This window comes from Phocoena sinus, chromosome 12, assembly GCF_008692025.1.
Source record: "Phocoena sinus isolate mPhoSin1 chromosome 12, mPhoSin1.pri, whole genome shotgun sequence".
In the NCBI taxonomy this organism is placed as follows: Eukaryota; Metazoa; Chordata; class Mammalia; order Artiodactyla; family Phocoenidae; genus Phocoena; species Phocoena sinus.
In genome coordinates this window covers 29,317,795-29,336,989 of record NC_045774.1, presented here as the reverse complement: position 1 = coordinate 29,336,989, position 19,195 = coordinate 29,317,795, and the positions used below count along the sequence as shown (strand labels likewise).

Sequence of the window (19,195 nt, the reverse complement as noted above, 5' to 3'; positions counted from 1 at the left end):
AGCTTATTATGATTTTAGGCATCCTCTCTGCTAACGGGTGGGTTTGTGTTCCTGTCTTACTAGCTCTTTATTATATGATGTCCAGTTCTGTAGCTTGCTGGTCATTGAGTGGAGCTGGGTCTTAGCGTTGAGATGGAGATCTCTGGGAGAGCTTTCACCATTTGATATTATGTGGGGCTGGGAGGTCTCTGGTGGACCAATGTCCTGAAGTCGGCTCTCCCATCTCAGAGGCTCAGGCCTGACACCTGGCCAGAGCACCAAGACCCTGTCAGCCACACGGCCAAGTACGTGGGGAGTTTGTTGCCTTTTGTGAAGTCTGAGGTCTTCCGCCAGTGTTCAGTAGGTGTTCTGTAGGAGTTGTTCCACATGTAGATGTAGTTTTGATGTATTTGTGGGCAGGAAGGTGATCTCTATGTCTTACTCCTCTGTCCTCTTGAAGGCACCCTGAAATACTTTTTAAATCTACTTTTAAATGAACTCCTCAGGTCTCAAAACTTTAAAAAAAAAAAAACCTTCTTAAGCCTTTTATGATGAAAGTTTTTTTTGTTTGTTTTCTTTTTTTCTGGCAATTGTTCAATTCTCAGGTTTAATGTTTTCCTTAAAAAGTAGTAAGATAACTGATTATGCCAGAGAGAAGCTCTTGCTATGTAAACAGAACAACCAGCAATGCTGGCTCACTTCTTTGGAAATCAAACACAAGAGTTTTTAGGCAGACATTTTAAAGCATTTGGTGATTTTCAATAAATAGTCTTTTAACTACTTATAAAAATTATCAACTTAGGGCTTCCCTGGTGACGCAGTGGTTAAGAGTCCGCCTGCCGATGCAGGGGACACGGGTTTGTGTGCCGGTAAGGTAAGATCCCATATGCCGCGGAGCGGCTGGGCCCGTGAGCCATGGCCACTGAGGCTGCGCGTCCGGAGCCTGTGCTCCGCAACGGGAGAGGCTGCAACAGTGAGAGGCCCGCGTACCGAAAAAAAAAAAAATTATCAACTTATTACACTTTATATTTCTTTCCAAAGAAAAGCATTCCGGCATTGAAATACATATGGTTTCTATGATTTAAATCTATTTTTTAGTTATAAATAGTAATTGGGGGACTGGAATAAAACAATCTAAATGCACATATCATTAGAAATTTTATTCCAGTTTGTGGAGTAATTTAAACCTCCTCAACTTCATCTACTTTTGTAGTGAAGCTACATTCAAGGAGCAAAACCGATTCATCTGAGTTTCATTTTCTATCTTCACCCTGAAAAAAATACACAGATAAATTACAATAGGATCAAAAGGCAGAAGTTAATGGATAGTTTTAAAACTTCGTTGAGGGCTTCCCTGGTGGCGCAGTGGTTGGGAGTCCGCCTGCCGAAGTAGGGGACACGGGTTCGTGCCCCGGTCCGGGGAGATCCCACATGCTGCAGAGCAGCTGGGCCCGTGAGCTATGACCGTTGGGCCTGCGCGTCCAGAGCCTGTGCTCCGCAACGGGAGAGGCCACGGCAGTGAGAACCCCACATACCCAAACAAACAAACTTCGTTGATCTCTTGGGTCTACAAATTGGATAACAATTCTCTAAAATTTTGCCTCAGTCACAATTACGTGTACTTTAAAATCCTCTTAGGCTGACATTTAAATATATATTGACAACCAAAAGAAGATGTGCCTTCATTTGTTTCAAAAACTCTTGAAATACGCTTTTGTTTAATATGTCATTTTTACATGTTTACATTTTATACGATGATTTAAAAAAATAATTTTTAAACAAAAAAAAAGAAAAAGCTCCTCCATCAGTAGTTTGAATTGAGGCTTTGAGTTGCAGAAGTAAACTGTGAATACAGCCCAAGTGCTCAAGTATCCGTTAATAGAGGATCTCCGTTTGTCTGCCAAAGTTGATTTTTAAAGAAACTGTGTTAAGAAATACAGCAAAAAGAAACGTGCAAGAGCTTCTTGCCAAACTGCTTGCAATGTGCATATTCTTGAGTGATTTTTAAAGTCTCAGCTTTTATTTAGCTGTATTTCCAACTGTTTAGTTAATCTTTATTGACTTGTGTATAATTCTCAGGAATAGGAATGTATTTGTGACTTGAGAGAAGCTTCCTGGTGTGCTAAAATGGCTTGTTTACTTTCCTTTGCTAATTCTCATGCCTAGTTAGGGATCTGGAGGTTTGGGAGGCCAAAAACAGTCACCTGGAATACTGTTCCCAGGGGAGTGGGTTACATCTTCTACATGCATGTCCTATTCGAATCCTAGAAAGAGCTGTTTTTGTTTTATTTGGGTTAGCACTGGTCAATTCTATTGTTTGTCACTAGAGTTCAAAACCAAGAGCTCTGAAGACAGCCTGTAGGACAGGAAAAAAATGAGCCAGAGAAACCATGAGTTGCATGACACAAGTGCAACTGGAAGTTAGGACACGGTGATGAGTTGAACACAGAGATAATAGGGTAAATGTGGTTTTCGACTGCACAGTGACAAAATATTCGAACTAAAACTATCTCACTTGGAATTATCAGTACATACATTCTTGTCAAACAAAAGCAAAACCAACAGAAGAAAACAAAAATTTGTGCTGCATCCCCATCTCAGTAATGTCAAAAACCCAAGCCATATCATCTCCAATTTTAACCCCACTAAACGTGAGCATCAGTCATCAAGTCTTGTTGATTATGCCTCAAAATGTCAAATGAATCCTCTCCTCACCATTTTCATTGTCACTGCCTTGCTTAAGGTTTTACCCCTTTTTCAGCCACATGTATCATGACAGTCTCTACATTTCAACTCATACTCTTGCTTCAACAGACTATGCACATGGACTAGAAACACTATCCTGCTCCTCCACTTGAAGCTTAGTTACCTCTATGCATCCTTCAAGGCCCCCTGCACCCCATACTTGCAGAAGAATCAGTCCCTCTCTTTTTAGCGTCTCCCTAGTAATATATTCATATTGATACCATAGTATTACCACGTGCATTAGACTTAGATGAAGATAATTTGTATTTCTCTCATTAGACAATGCTTTTTACTGAGAACAGGACTTATTCAATTTTCTGTATCCAACCCCCGTAACAGTGTCCAACATCTGATTAGTGGTCCATAATTTATTTTAGTTTAAATAACCAAGTGACCACAGAACAGCTGGTTAAACAACAAAGTATGAAGAGTAGCAACTTGAGGTAAATGTATTCATTGATAACTTATTTAGGATTTAGTTTGGTTTCAGTGCTTCTCACAATCTTTATCCATGTTTTACAATACCTGTGTAAGCTAGGGATCAAGGAAGAAAGTGACTTCGAGTGAAATCTTCATTCTTAGTAGGTGTGCTTGATAAAACATCAGAGCTCCTCCATCCTAAAAAGTGTGCAGTTCTGGGGCATCGTGTTACCTTATGCCTTATGTTATCTCAGAATGCAAATGAGAGCTATTCCATGAAACAACTTCACTCAGCATTGAAGCAGCGTCACAAAGAAAGCTGATGATAGAAAAAATTAATAGAATTCACTTCCTGTATGTTAAACCTGCTCTTATTTTACATTGAATTTATTTCCCTACATAGAAGAGCTTCCCATATGCCATTTACATGTTTCATCAGAACAAGAAATACTGGTTGGCTAGAACTATAATGATATTTTCTTTTCCTCAACGTGATAGGAAATATTTAAGTACCTCTCTATGGATCCTTTTCTAAATACTGTACATAACAGGTTAAGAAACCACAAAAAATCTTTTAAATATGTATAGCATCTATAAATAGTAGCAATATTTAATATTTAATACTATTATAAATGTGATATGTATTTACTCAAACATTACTAAAGCCCTTTTAGTGAAGAATTAGTTTTAGCTGCACTTTACAGATGAGGAACATAAAGGTCAATAATTTGAAAGTGCTAGGAAGTGGCAGAGCCTGGAATCCAACCCAGCATGTGTGGATCCAGAGTCTATGCACTTAATCACCATCTGAGCAGGGGGAGTGGAGAAATGCTACCAAGTAGTTCTGCCAAATTACATTATTCAGTAACAACATGTATACCTTTAAATGCTTTTGTTCTTTCCACTTTTAAACTGTCTGGTATATAAGTATATGTGTATATACATACATATATATGTTTTACTCTGAATTATCTAGAATCTTTTTCCTAGGATGGAGAAATATACAAAACATATCAATACATTTTGAAGAGGAAGGGAGTAAGAAGACACTTAAATATTCTAGAAGTCTTAGATATTACAAGTTTAGATATCATGAGATTAAAGAAAAATAACCACAATTTTTAAAACTGTCCTAGGAACAAAAGAGGTGGGAGTTCAGTACGCTAACATTATAATTCTCAGTCTCGGGGGAAATTGAGTTTTCATGAATGCTGTGAGCCCTTCTCCATTAGCAATGAATCCTGAGCATCCCCTGCCTTCTCTTATGCCCTCAAGTGAGAACTGAGTTATGACTGGTTGTCTTCGGAAGAAAATGGCTATTCCAGGACATGAGATGGGGCGGGGTGGAAGGGTGGCTAAGGAAAGGCCTGACATGTAGCTTGTAAATTGCAGCAGCTGTGGCCTGTTTTCACTAATATCTGACATGTTTCTTTGGCCACTCGCCAAATTGAGCTGTACCCAGCACTTCTCCCATCCTTCCTGTGCCTCCAGGATCCTTCGTAACTGCTACTTGAGACTTCAGTCCACTCCAAATCAATTCCCTCGGTTCCTTCCTCCCCTTAACGTGCAGGCATCCCACCCTAATTAATTAACCCAACACCAACTTCATCCAGGACCTTCCCACACTTTGCCCCTTCGTGCAGCCCAGAAACATCAGCACATTCCTTACTTCATCACTTGTCAACTCCCTTTCTGTTAAAGACCAGTGTCCCCTTTCCCTGACCTGGCCTCTGATTTGATCTCACTTTAAAGTATCCCACTTTAAGAGACAGTAACAAAGGCTGCCTTTTTCCTGTTTGGTTTGTTTATTCACGTTCACCCGACCTACTATAATTAAAGACCAAGAGACTTAGAAGAAGAGCTCAAGAAGATACTTTATGCATTTGATATGTGGATAAACTCCAATACTGGATTTGTAATGAAGCCTCACTTTGCCTAGTACTAAACGTGTGACCTTTTGTGAGCGCCTTAACCTCCTGTCACTCACTCAAATACTTATCGGGCACCCATTACTGTACTGGGTTCTGTTCTAAATGCTGGTGCTGCATTTTTAAAAAATAACAAAAATAAAAATACCTGTCCTTGGTGAAGCTTATATTTGAGAGAGGGGAGATGACCCCTCTCTAATGAGTTTTATAATATAAACAGACATTCAAGAAAAAATACAAAGAATAAGGGAAGACGAACAGAGGGTGTCAAGATTCGGGGTAGGAGGAAAAGAGGCAACTTGCAATGGAATAGTCAAGAATTACCTGATGTGGCATTTGACTACATCTAAGAAAGTTAGGGAGTGAGCCATGTGGATATCTGGGGAAAACGCATGCCCAACAGAGGAAAGGTCTGAGATAGTGCAAAGGCCCTGAGATAGGACAGCCTTGTCTGTGCAAAGTGCAAAGGCCCTGAGATAGGACAGCCTTGTCTGTGCAAAGTGCAAAGGCCCTGAGATAGGACGGCCTTGTCTGGAGTGTTGAAGGAGCAGCAGAGAGACAGCTATACCTGGTGGAGAGCCAGCAAGCAGTAGGAGGTGATGTCAGAATAACAGGGGACTAGAACACGGAGGGCTGTGGATGTGACGATAAGGGCTTTGGTTTTTACTTTGATTGAAATGGGAAGTCACTAAAGGGTATTGATTAGAAGAGTAACATGATTTGACTTACCTCTAAGAAAACCTCAACTAATTCCTCTATAAAACGGGAAAAATAATGTGTGGTTAAGAGCAGAGTGCCTGCTCAAATCCCAGTGCCACCACTTACTAGCAGTGTGACCTGTAAACTAATCATTTGACCATTCTAAGCCTCAGCTTTCTTAGTTTAAGGTAGAATTGATAGTACTTCCTATTTTCTAAGGTTGTTATGAAAAATAAATTTAATAGTGCATGTCGTCAAGGTGCTGAGCACAGGGCCAAGCACATGGGAAGACCCAGCACTTGCTACTATCCTCAGGCTGGTGAGGATCAGGTGAAGTGATGTGTGTGGAGTACTTGGTATGTTGTCTGGCATAATGAGCACTTATCCGTCATCCTAGCATCGTCAATTACTAAGTCATTGGCTGTTTTGAAATAACCCTGTATATTTTAAAATTTTATAATACCATCCTTAAAAAGAGAGTAGCAAAAGTTCACGGATAATGTTCAGATCCCTCAGAGGATTGATATAGCATTAATTGAGTGCTTCTGTGCAAACTACTCTTCTAGGCACTGGCAAGTCATACGTACTCAGGTGAAAAGGAATATATATAGATAGAGTTAGAGATAGATAGAAAGATACAGGTAGGTAGATAGATAAATAGATATCTTACATTTATATAGCTCTTAAAATGTACATAATTTTGAAAGGAGGAGCAAGAGTTAATTGAGACAAGTTGCTATGTTTGCTGACCTCTATCATGTGGAAGAATAAGAAATGAAAGTAAGAAATGTGAGTTATCAACTCCCTGGTCACATACCGGATCTAGAACCTACTCTTGTCCATCGCAGAGATTCCTGCCTTTGGCTGCAGTTGGGGGTACTGGAGGCCTAGCGAGTCTTCACAGCCCTGCTTTATTATCCCAAAGTTATGGGGTTCACACCTCACTTCTTTCCTAGGACTTGGGCCACCTTAGTCTGAGGGAGTGTATCTGGTCTCCCTCTCCCTCGCCCACTACACACACACACACACACACACACAGCAAACACACATCCCCAAAGCAGAGGTCTCTTTGGAAACTCAACTATATACCCTAATGTGGTTTTAACAGCCCGTCATGAGAAGAAACAAAGATCAAGGCAGAAGCATGCGATAGAGTGAGTTCTGGTTCTTTCCTCCCCTTCATATATCACCTTCTCAATGGACAGACAAAATTTCATGTTTTTATTCTCATTTTATCTAGGGGAAAAAACCTCTTAAAATCAGGTGGGAAAATATCCTTGTCTTATTGCTGCTTTTTTCTAGTAAGCTGTTCTGCACAGGGCCAGGTAACGCTTTCAGAGGATTTAAGCACCTACTTACTTTGGTGCCCAGCTTAGCCGGTGCCCTGAGAGGCCTGTCTTTATCTGTTGAGGAATCCGGCCCTGATTCTGGAGAACCAAAGTTTGTGCTCTAGAATGCTCCCTTGCTGACTCTTCCCCCAGCAGTGATCAATTGCACTAAAAGCCAGTTATACTCCATCGCTTTATTTTAATGGGAACCATCAAACCATCAAACGAGGTAGATAAGAGCAGGGAGAAGTGACATTTAGACTTCTAAAAGACAGAGATGCATGATTAGAATAATAAATTGCAAAACGTCAAGAAATTGGGTGCTGTTTTTTAAATACAGCCTTAGAAAGGGCACAGTTAGGAATGTTAATTTCGGGGTAGTTCACTCCTAGATATATTCTATTTTGTTTATGCAAAGGCTTGACCTTGTCTGCAGGGACAAGTAGGGGCGGAGGATGAGAACATATAAGGCAAGAGGCTCAGTCGTCTTGATCTTCACTTGAGAAGAAAATGTGACCTCTTTAGATCTCGGGTAAGGATCCCTGCAGTCCATTTTTCCTAATACACTCCCACCCTGGGAGTGAGGTGTGGTGTGGAGGGAGAGGGTAGCAATTTAAACTTGACAATTCACAGCTCCTCCTCGTCTGCAAGTTTAAGTCATCTCTTTTGCATAAACATCCAAGCGTTGCTTTTGCTTTGCCTCTTCCGGGCAAGGCGGGTCTCTTCTAGTTCTACCCCTCTCCCCGTCTCCTCCAGAGGGCGCCATTTCCACAGGGACCTCGCTGTGAGTTTCTGGGTTTGGGGTTTGTTTTGGGTGGGGAAGAAGCTGTCTTGCATCTGTGCCTAGCGCCTTTGTGCTCTCTCTGGTCCTTTGTTCCCTGGGCACCACGCGCGCATCCTCTGCCGAGTCGGGGCTGGATGGGAGTGCACGGTCCTCTCGCTCCCGCTGTGTTGAGACGCGGGGCGCTCCACGAGGGCGCCTCTCCCCGGCCGAACCCGCAACCCGCATCGCCCTCTCCTCATCGGCTCTCTCCCGAGAGTCTAAGAGGCCCGGACCTGGAACTTCTATTCCAGGAGAGAAGCTGGGACATAGATGCCCCCAGTCCCTTGCACCTTTTTCCTCCTCCTGTTACCCTCCGAGGATGGAAGGGGCCGACTTTCCTTCCTTCCCGGTAGCTTCAGTCAGCCTCTTTCCTGGATCCAATAAGACGGGGAAGGAGCAGGGAGGGAAAACTTGGCTAGCTGATAAGGAAACATTAATTGGGAAATATGTCCAAAACATCACACTTGTTAGCATAATAGAGTACTGATGGCCTCTGTAATGAGGTCGCCGCTTATAGGTCTTATTCTGGCACTATGCTGGGAGCACCTTGAGAACAGGGCTGCTTCTATTCTATTTTTCAATCCTCAAAAGGTACAGCACATAGCCCAGTACTTGGCACAGAGTGGAATGATTGATAAGTAATGATCTAGGTCGAGATTTGGGTGAAAGTTTTCATCTTTGTGTTCTGATTTTTGTTTGAGTTTAACCCTATAATTGAAAGTGCGGAAGACAAATATTTACGATTTTATTGAAAATCTCTATTTCATAACCCTATTCATATACCCAAAAATATTAGTTAAGACCATGCTAGCGAAAGCATCTATTTCTTGTTTGTTATCAATAACATGGTGGAGCATTTTTGCTTTCTAAAAACTTTAAAACATTCCAGAGAAATCTGTCAAAGTAATTATTACAGTGTCCTAACATCCTTTTGGGTGCAGGCCGGGGGAGCTTAATACGGCAGAAATTCATTGTCTTAGAGTTCTAAAGGCTAGAAGTCTGAAATCAGCGTGTTGGCAGGGCCATGCTCTCTAGGAAGGGCTTAGGGAAGGAGTGTTTCTTGCCATTTAAAGCATTTGGTGATTGCCAGCCGATATTCCTCAGCTTCTGGCTTCATACCTCCAATCTCTGCCTCCATCTTCACATGGCCGCCTTCCTTTTGTGTCTGTGTCCAAATTTCCTTAGTCTTATAGGGACATCAGTCAATGGATAAGGGCCCACTCTTCTCCAGTAGGATGGACCTTATCTTAACTTGATTACACCTGCAAAGACCCTATTTTTGAATAAGGTCACATTCACAGATTCTAGATAGACATGGATTTGGGGTGGGGGGAACACCATTCAACCCAGTACACCAATTATGTTTGGGGATTTTAACATTCCAGTCTCAGTAATTGAGAGAATGAGTAGATGAAAATCAGTAAGGATGTTATGGACCAACTTGACCTAATTGACATAAATAGAACACTGTAACCAACAATGGCAGAATGCCCAGTCTTTTCAAGTGCACCTAAAACTTTCAACAAAATGGGTCATATAAAAACCAAGTGACTAAAAAATAAAAATAAAAAAACAAGTGACTATCAACTCCAAAGGATTTAATTCATACACAGTGTTTTCTCATGAAAATGGAATTAAAATAGAAATCAATAACAAAAGACATATAAAACCCCCAAATACCTGAAAATAATGAACACACTCTAAATAACACATTTCTAAGTAATTTTGGAATTATACAACAGGCTTCTAAATTTTTTCTGTGTCCAAAGAAGGAATTACAAGGAAAGTTAGAAATATTTTGAACTGAATGTTACTGAAGACATAAGGAATCTGACATCCAATTTTTACAGACTTACATAGAAAATGGGCATCTTGTCAACATTTGAAATCAAAAACTGTTAAAGGGATGAGGGTAAGAAGGTATTACCCACTTGCAGTTAGATAAATTACCTTTATATCACTTGTTTTCAGCATACTCTTTTATTTCATTAAAATATTGATTTTTAAAAGTTAGCATCACTACCTGTGTCTTATGGAATTAAACAACCCTTTAGACAGAAACAACCAAGATTTCCAAGCTTTCAACTACTTGGGGAGTTAACTTCATAATTACTTAAAGGAATTTTAAAAAAAATTTGACTATGTACATCCTAGCACATATGTGCATACATACATAGTCTATGTTGTGTGTAAAATATAACATATCAATTTGTTGTAAGGGTTTCTAACCTGTGATCTCCAAGCCCAAAGTCATGATGAGCCTCACTGAATATTCAGATTTTGCAAGTTTATGTGCATTTCTCTAGAGAGGGTTCTACAACTTTCATTAGATTCTTAACAAAATCTATGGACCCAAAACTTTAAAAAGCAGTTTTTAGAGATTAAAGCGTATTTCAATGCTATTCTTTACTCTCCATATTCTCTTCCCTCTAGTGACCTATTGCAGTCTTGGTCTGTTATTGACATTTTGGATGTCCAAGTAGTGAACAATGCAAAACAGGGAGAATAATCCTTTTAATGCAAAGAATGACCAGATGTGATAACATAACACAGCCCTGTTTGAGATTCTTGACTTGTTTAAAAATTTAAGTAGCATTACATCTCTTTACAGAGCTGGCTTAGAATAAGCATGGAAACTGCTCTTATGTGGTCTATGAGGCCAAAAAATAAATGCAACTCTGCACATTTTTTATTTGAAAGCATTCACAAATGACATGCAAGGCATAAACGTTGGCCAAAAGCCACAGCTAAGCATTGTGTTAAAAAATACTATTTTGTTTTTCAGCCCAAAACTATTTAGGAATCAGTTCTTCACTTCCTAATTATTAAATTAGGAATAAAATCAGGAAAAAAATATATCTAAAGGGATGTGCTTTAAGTATTGCCTTTCTGTTTAATAGCCATGACAACTTTTTAAAATCCAAACAAAATTGATCAACGGCCTATGTAAACAGTCATGTAGGACTGAGGAGGACTCTCTTATTTAGACTAACAAGAAAACTGTGCCAGAGGTAGTTTGGTGAGATGTTGGGAAATAAAATTAATGAAATAGATGTGTACTAGGAGAAATGATTCTACACATGTGTTTGAATGCTTCTGCTTAGATTAATGTTTTCCTGCAAATAAAACTGGTTATCATCTAGTTCAGGTCAAATAATGTAGCTATGAAGATGAATCTACAATAAGCAAGGTATTTGGTCATTCAGAGCCAAGAGATGAGAGCTATTCTAGAAAAATATTAAATGAGCAAAAACACTTTGCAATCTCTAACTACAGCATATATAACTACAGCAAATCTCTAACTACAGCACATAAAGGTCTAACCTATGAGACAACAGATACTGAAACCTCAAAACAAATCCAAATTTTCAATGTCCTCAAGGTATGTGTCATTATTGTAGAGCATGAAAGAAACACATACCTTACTTGACATCCTATTTAAATATATATGACTCTCCTCTATCTCTGAGTGAAATGTTTTTGTCGCTCACCCTTAATTATGCTAATGTCAACCTTAGAATCCACTTCCATCTTGGAAAGGTTTAGTAAGATGTACACAAGTAGGTATCTCCATCTAACAAATTTTTTTTTTTTTTGGCCACGCTGTGAGGCTTGTGGGATTTTAGTTCCCCAACCAGGGATTGAACCTGGGCTCTCTGCAGTGAGAGCGTGGAATCCTAACCACTAGACCACTGGGGAATTCCCACTAACAAATGTTAATAATTTGCTTGCAGAAGGATAGTCTGGAAATGACATCACAACTAAAACATCCTCTTTGAATCCAAAGGTCAAGATTTAGCAAATGCATTTTTCCCACTACGTGCTTTGCTTCAGGGTGCCATCAGAGATGTAGTTAAAATTAAGAACTGTATAAATGAATATACGTGGAAGAATTATGAGTCCAGGACAAAAGACACTTAGAAGGCAGAGTCATCTTCTCCTGCTGTCTAAAATTGGTCTCAGGAAAATCCAATGGACAGTGTCATTGCCTCTGATGCTTTCTCTTCCCCACCATCCATGTGTCATAGAGATAATAAACCCATATTCTCAAGCCATGTTTCCTAACTTAGTCTGACTCTTAAGTACTTCAAGCTGTGAGTTAGGTCCATTTGCTTTTTTTCATTTCCCATTTGGTGATTCCCAAATAACACAGAAGTACAAGCAGGAAATCTAAGGCATCCTGAGAACTGGTGTTTGGCAAACCTAATTATTATCAGGAAGGAATCACTTTCTCACAGTTTTATATTACTTTTGACTAATGTATCGAAGTTGCAAACTCAAAGGCCTGTAGGGCCAGGTGGTCCATAGGAAGTCAGCTGAGAGCAAAAGTGTGTGGCCCTCATAAGATGGGCAATTGCTCTTCCAACTCACCTGTCACCTATGAAAAGAACTCTAAGTTGGCCTTTTCAAGGTTATTTTCAAGACAGCCTAGATATCTGAATTTTTACGTGAATACTCCTGATTGCTAAATGCACTTACTAATTCCAAATTTCTTAACTATTGTTAAGAAATAGTGAAGACCTGCAGACCTGATATGGCAGCCAATATTTCATGAGTCTGTGACCTCTGGAAAAAGACTTCCCGAAACCAGCATTGGCTATGTGGCCATGTGAACTGGAAAGTGACCACGTCTGTAGGATGGATGAGAAGGCTGCCCCAGCAGCAGCCACTGGGGTCCCCTTCAAGGTGTGAATTCATTGATTCTGGGTCATAATCATCCTCCCCACATCCAGTACCAGCTCTCAGACAAGGGTGTGGCTTCTGACTTAACCACTGAACAAAGGATCAGGTGTACCACCATCTGTCAAGACCCAGTGAGACTAGCTTTCTGGATCAATTCCACTATACTGATTTTTTTTTAATTTAATGTAAAATATATTTTTGTACTTCTGAGTACAAAATCAATTAAAGTTCACTCTAGAAAAGTTAGTAAATACAGGTAAACAAAGGGAAATCTCTTTAAAACATTCATATTCCCACTCAGTACCTTGATATAGATCTTTTTAAGTCTCTAAGTGTATACCTTTTTTAGAAAAATGACAGCAAATCAAGTGCACTTTTTTGTAGTGCATATATATGTATCCAAGAAATACTGATTTTTAAAGGAGTATAAATGCAATTCTTATAAGATTAATTTCAATTCACTTTATTTAACATAAGCACAAATATGTCCATTTGTTAAGAGTATAGTGTTGATGATCAAAAAAAAAAAAAAACCCAAAATAAGAAACAAAATGCAAAGCAACCCTCCCTCGCAAAAAGAGCTTTCCTCAAATCACCCACTAATTTAATAAAAGAATTCTCCAATTGTTAAGAAATCTAGGATTATTACTCTGTAATGATAAAGCCTTATAAATCTAAAGTGAAAATAGATCAAAATATATTCATTATATCATGAGGAATATTATTTTGGTATAGGAACAAAATCTTGGAAAATATAAGGTGTTAATAGTTTAAATAATGAATCTAGAGAGAATGGGAGGGAAACACAGGAGAGTCACTGCAATTAACTCTGAAAATTCTATACTGTAGTGCAGATGTAATTAGGATAAGAAAAAACAAATACAATTCATATATAGTAATATATAATAAATGTATTTATGAATTATATATTAATAGAGTCAAGTGTATGTTAATAATATATAAGTAAAATGCCAAGTATTTTTAACTCTCTTCTTTACTAAATCTCTTGCTAATTAAAACTAAGGTAAATTTTTTTTATTAATTTGGAATTTATCAGTGGTAAAAATTTCTGTTCGCCTTTTCCAAGAGGAGGCTAATTAGTGAAATAAATGACCAGCAGATTAATTGATAGCTGAGAAATGAAAAATCAACATTTTGTAAGGTTGTTTCTGTGTTGAGTATCCCTCCATTATTTGGCCTTCTCTTGAGAAAAACTATGTTACAAGAGCACATAGCCAAGAATGAATGAGTTAAAAGCAAACAAGAAAAAAAAAAAAAAAAACTCATATAATACAGCCAGACAGAGAAATGCTTTTTTAAGAATAGAATTTTCTCCCTGTCAGCAGCTCCAAATACTAATACAGTCTTGATTTCCAAAAAAATCTTTCCTTCTTAGATCTGTTTTAAATAAAATCTGATCACTCTAAAAGCAAAACTTTGCAGAAAAATATATATTAGTGGAATTGATATATCCAATAGTCTGACAGTTCCCTCTCAGTCATGTGCACCCCAGTATTGGGTTCCACTGTCCTAACAAAAAAGACCCACAAAAAATCTATTAAAGATGCTGTATCACTAATCTTATACTAATATTCAGAAATTATTAGGCCCATCTAAGCTGATATAGCTTTCCATATTTTCATTTGCTTCACATATACAACCCACTGATAAATTTCTTTCCTGCTAAGCATTCTGTTCCCCATTTCTGAGATTACATAAATCAATTTTATGAAATCATCTTGCAATACAGATGCTCCCTTTTCTCAACCCCACATATTCTCATAAAAATTTAACAGGAAAATTTTAAAACATCTCGTCAACATTGTTTTTACAAAGCAACCGTTAGTTATAAACAATCTTTTAGGTCTCAAGGAGATTTAAGACTTCAAAGACTTGGTCTAAACCCCCTAAATCCAGGTTGCTCTTATGTATTTTCTAAAACATGGTATGTTAAGTTTAATGCTTAAAAATTTTTTAAGTGTTTTGTTATGCACTGGAAAATTTTAAACTGATCTCATTCTAAGAAACAGACATTTCTGGAATTTCCATTTTCACTAGTTCTCTCTTCAAAAGATAAAGTAACGTGCCTCTGTTCACTGTTTTTACATAAACATCTTTGAACTTATTTAAATAAATCATACATCTCATCTGCCTGAGGTAATGTATATTAAAATATTTCGATTCATGTTAAAAAAAGAAATTACTCACCTCTTAGTTCTTGCAGATGGCCTTCTTGGTTACTCTTCTTATCAGGAAAGAGGCTGATCTGTTTTCTTTTCGTATATCCTATGGGTCAGTGGCAAGAAAAAACAAATAAAGGCCATCTTGATAATTATTAGAAGTTTCTGCAAATATTAACCGCAAGAGTCATGCTAATCTGAATTGCTCAGTTAATATTCAGTGGTACATAGTTAAATTTTTGAAATTCTGACTTAAATGACTTATAAAAGCATGCACAATGGTGAGTATTTATTTTAAATTAATAGTCATAGTGTATGTTTTTCCCCCTAAGCTTTAGGTGATAATGTAGACCACGTTTACCCTGGCAGGTTTGGGTTATTTGAAATTCTTTTTAAAAAAATCACAGTTTTAGAGGGCAGTATTTTTTATTTCACAACAAAGATTCAGTTGGATCTAATAAATAAATTCCTCAGCTTTCCACTGTTCTTTGCACTGGTAAGAAGGAACTATAAGCAACAATAATTTATTATGTCTTGTTTTAGTACATATTTTGAAATTTTTACAACTAAGAGGAACACAGATAGTTCTTTAAAGGCTTCTTTCCTCTAAAATAAAACAACATGTATCTCTTATCACTGACTGGACATATTCCCCTTAGTTTCAAAATTAGAGAATAAAAGACACAAATGTTTGTCTATTTGTTCTAATGCCAACTCTGTTTATCCTTGCAAAGTAATGGAAGCTTTAGAGGATTTATTTTCATGCCTATTTTGCCCAGTGAGATGTGTAGTCTTCCCACTATATGTGAATACACAGGAAGTGATAAGTGCTCAACCAGACACTGAAAGGTCATCGATAAAAAAGCTAATCTTATTGTAAGATTAATTCAGAATCAAAACATGGCTGTAGTTATCATTTGCTTTGCGTTTTCTGCATTTTCAAAATTTTCCAAAGTGAATAAAATGCAGCTATTTTAAAAAAAGAAGAAAATTTGAATCATGGTTTCCCAAAAACTTGTGCAGATTAAACACCATCAGTTTCCTGGCCCAGCTCTTGAACATATGGAGACAGTAATAAAAACAAAAGGTATGATATCTCCCTCCCCTCAGAGGAAAAAAAAATTAAGTGGTACTCAGCTGACATTCTGTGACGATTGCTGCTAAAAGAACACCATATTTATAGTGAAAACTGAGTTTATTCTCTCTCCCATTACAAAATTAATACCTTAATAAATTTCTTTTTTTTTAATTTTATAATCCTGAACAAGAAACTTCCTTTTGAGCACTTGTACACCTTGTATTGTTAGTTACTAGAGCGTAGCAAGTTCAAGATCTTTTATTTCTTCTCCTTCCCCTCCTCCTCCCACCTCCTCTTCCTTCTTCTCCTCCACCACACGTGCGTGTGCACGTGCAAACACACACACACACACACACACACACACACACACACACACACACCAAGCACAGAGTTTTATGTCTGGCCACATGGCAATTATTTAAGCAATATTTGACACCTACTGGATAGTCATGATGTTAGTTAGGCAATGACACGCTACCATAGAAGATTCAACTAATGAAGTTAGAAAAAGGATACTTTTTATAGTTTATAAACACTCAGAGCCCGGGTTCCTACAGCGGGAAAATCAGTGTTTACTCCAGTTGCTTTGTCATTTTCTCTATATTTTCTTCAAGATCTAGTCCCCGTCCATCAATAGAGTATCTTTAAAAGACTTATATAAGCATTTTGAAATTCCCAATGAGATACATGCTAATTTTCCAATTTCTCATTCTCTTGCTGACCTATACAGTATAGTAGCCAAGCTTTTTAACTATCCAGATAATAATAGTAACTAACATAGTGCAAGGAGAGAGAGAGAGAGAGAGAGAGAGAGAGAGAAGATGATAAGTATCCTTAGAATAAAATGCAAATTACTTAACTAGATTGCCAAAGACCATGCTAACTATCTCCTTCCCTCTTATATAGACAACAGATGCCTATATTTTACCCTGTATTCACTACATCATTCATTCTCTTATTTATTCACTTATCTTTGTGCCTTTTAAGTTTAATTGGAAGCCAGTAGACAGTCTATACAATGGTGTTAGAGAGTGATTTGTATGGTACTAATATCAATATATCTATAATAAGATTAATTACTGTATCCTATTCTGAAGACAACTTGTCAGGAGGCCACCTGTCCGGCAATAAGTAAATACCATGGAGTTATAAATCTCTGTTCACTTAAGAAGATAAACATATAAAGCTACAAGAAAGACTAAGTTTGTGCATATCCATGAAAGGAAGTCAGGTCTCATTTCTTTTCTTGCAAAGAAGATTATCGGAGAATCATTCTGTAATGAAGATTCCTAGGCCTGGGATACCCAGGCTCATCAAATTAACATTTTTCATTGCACTGAATCACCTTCCTACACTATTTAGCACCCAAACATGTTTTGTCCTGGGCAGTACACTTGGAAACAAACTTTCCAAAGCTCAGGGGGATGTTGACTGTGCAGGACCTCTTTTGAAATGCTAGAGCAGGAAAAGGGAGTCAAAAGTTTTGACCAATTAGAAGTTAACGGAATGGAGTGTCTTCATCTGAACTTCATACCCCAGGAGTTCATGCTGCCACGTCTAAAACCCCATTCTCAGGCCACTAATCTCACCCAATTCCAAAGCCACTTCTTGCCTATACATATTTTTAAAAAGAGACCTTAAAATAAAGGATATAGCTTGTGTCTGGATTTAAAACATAAATGCGTTTAATCAAAATGACACAGGAGAGAAAGGGAATTGGAAAGCACCGAAGTCCTGTTGAATCTCATTGCATTGCATTAACTCTAAACCTCACATAGCTCAGGAAAGCCCGTGTTTTAGGTTATAAAAGAGTTAATGACATTTTGGGGGGAATTATGATTTTAACCCTACTGCCACTGCTGAGTCTCAATAACTAGAATCTACCTCTTTAAAAGCCTTCTTGCAAATTGAATGAGATCTACTTTATTTCCTTTGAAACCTCATATACATTGAGATTTTTGCAAAAGTGTTGCAGATGCTACCAAAGGGGATTTTCTTTTTCAGAGTTATCTACAATGATTAACTATTATTAACTACATAGTAACAACCACCAGCTCTATACTGTAACTGACTCTACACAATGTAAACCTTAATTCAGTTGGAATTAGGTTAGTTACATGGTTTCTTAACAGAATCAGCTGAATTTCAAAGCTAGTAAACTGTTGTGTGTTACAAATTTGGTTCCATGAAATGTTTGGTTCCAAAAAGGTTTCAGGTATTCCAGCAGGTGCTACGTGGATCTATGTAATAAATCTATGTAACAAATAATATCCTAAAACAAAAAGATTTTAATACTCGTTTGGATGTTATAATTAAACATATTATGCAAGTTAGTCTCTCGCAACTGAGGCCACAATCAAAGAGTGGCCCAGTCTTGAGCAGTACTTTATCTATTTTAGTGGGAAGAATGTAAACCCTTAGTTACATAAAAAGCAAATAGAAGAAACTCATCCACATCAACCATACCAGCACTGTGTTGACAGGCAATCAATAAATATCTGTTGGACGACACTTTTTTACAGAGAACATGTACAAGTGCTAACTGCTGTCCATTCAATCTAATATCATGCCATCTGTTCTTCTTGGAGTTCTACTTTGCAAACAATGAATATTTTAAAATACACGTTGGAGCCAGATTCATCACAGTTGCAAGGCAGAACACCATAAGTATTCTACCCAGCCCCTTAAAAATGCAAATGAGCCTGCTGTCATAGAAATCAAGTGCTCACTGATAAAACCAAACCAAAAAAGGCTAAAGAGGCTCTGTTTACCCAATGGAAGAAGAAAACTAAAGTGTAAAATGAATATTCTGTGGGAATATGAGAATTACAGTAGTAAGTAAGCAAGCATACAAGACTTTAGGGTTAGCACAATCAACGACAACAAAATCAACTACATTGCACCAGATGGAAAATCCATAAGCAAATATAGCTAGATCCTAATACTTGCATATAGTTTCATTTGGATAACTTTATTAATTTGACTATCTGAAAACAAAAAACAATTTTTTTCTGTTTTCCAGTGCCCTTTTTTCTACCTGGTTCAAATGAAAAGACAAATTAAATAACTCTTTACTCCTATAGTGCTTCTTAGAGATAAATTGTATGAATATGTCATGGAAAACAATTCACAATCTGGTAAATGGGCAGTAAAAAATGGGGTTAGATTTCTATTTCTTTCAAGATAGAAAGCAAATTTCCATCTGTCTATCACGTGAACATACAGATCAAGCAGTGCTTGACACTATATACAATCAAAGCAGAGTGGGGCACAAAAACTTATACACAGGGCTTCCCTGGTGGCGCAGCGATTAAGAATCCGTCTGCCAATTC

The 19,195-nt window shown here is 37.8% G+C and overlaps 1 long non-coding RNA gene across 1 annotated transcript in view; it reads right to left on the bottom strand.

Annotated features, from left to right (window-relative positions):
• Positions 1–1,210: 1,210 nt before the first annotated feature.
• Positions 1,211–19,195, bottom strand: part of LOC116763778 — an 89,114-nt gene continuing 71,129 nt past the window's right edge. The window contains exons 3-4 of the long non-coding RNA XR_004352620.1: positions 14,814–14,891; positions 1,211–1,250 (exon numbers count right to left, since the gene is read on the bottom strand). This is a non-coding gene — a long non-coding RNA (uncharacterized LOC116763778). The remainder of the gene's footprint in view (positions 1,251–14,813; positions 14,892–19,195) is intronic.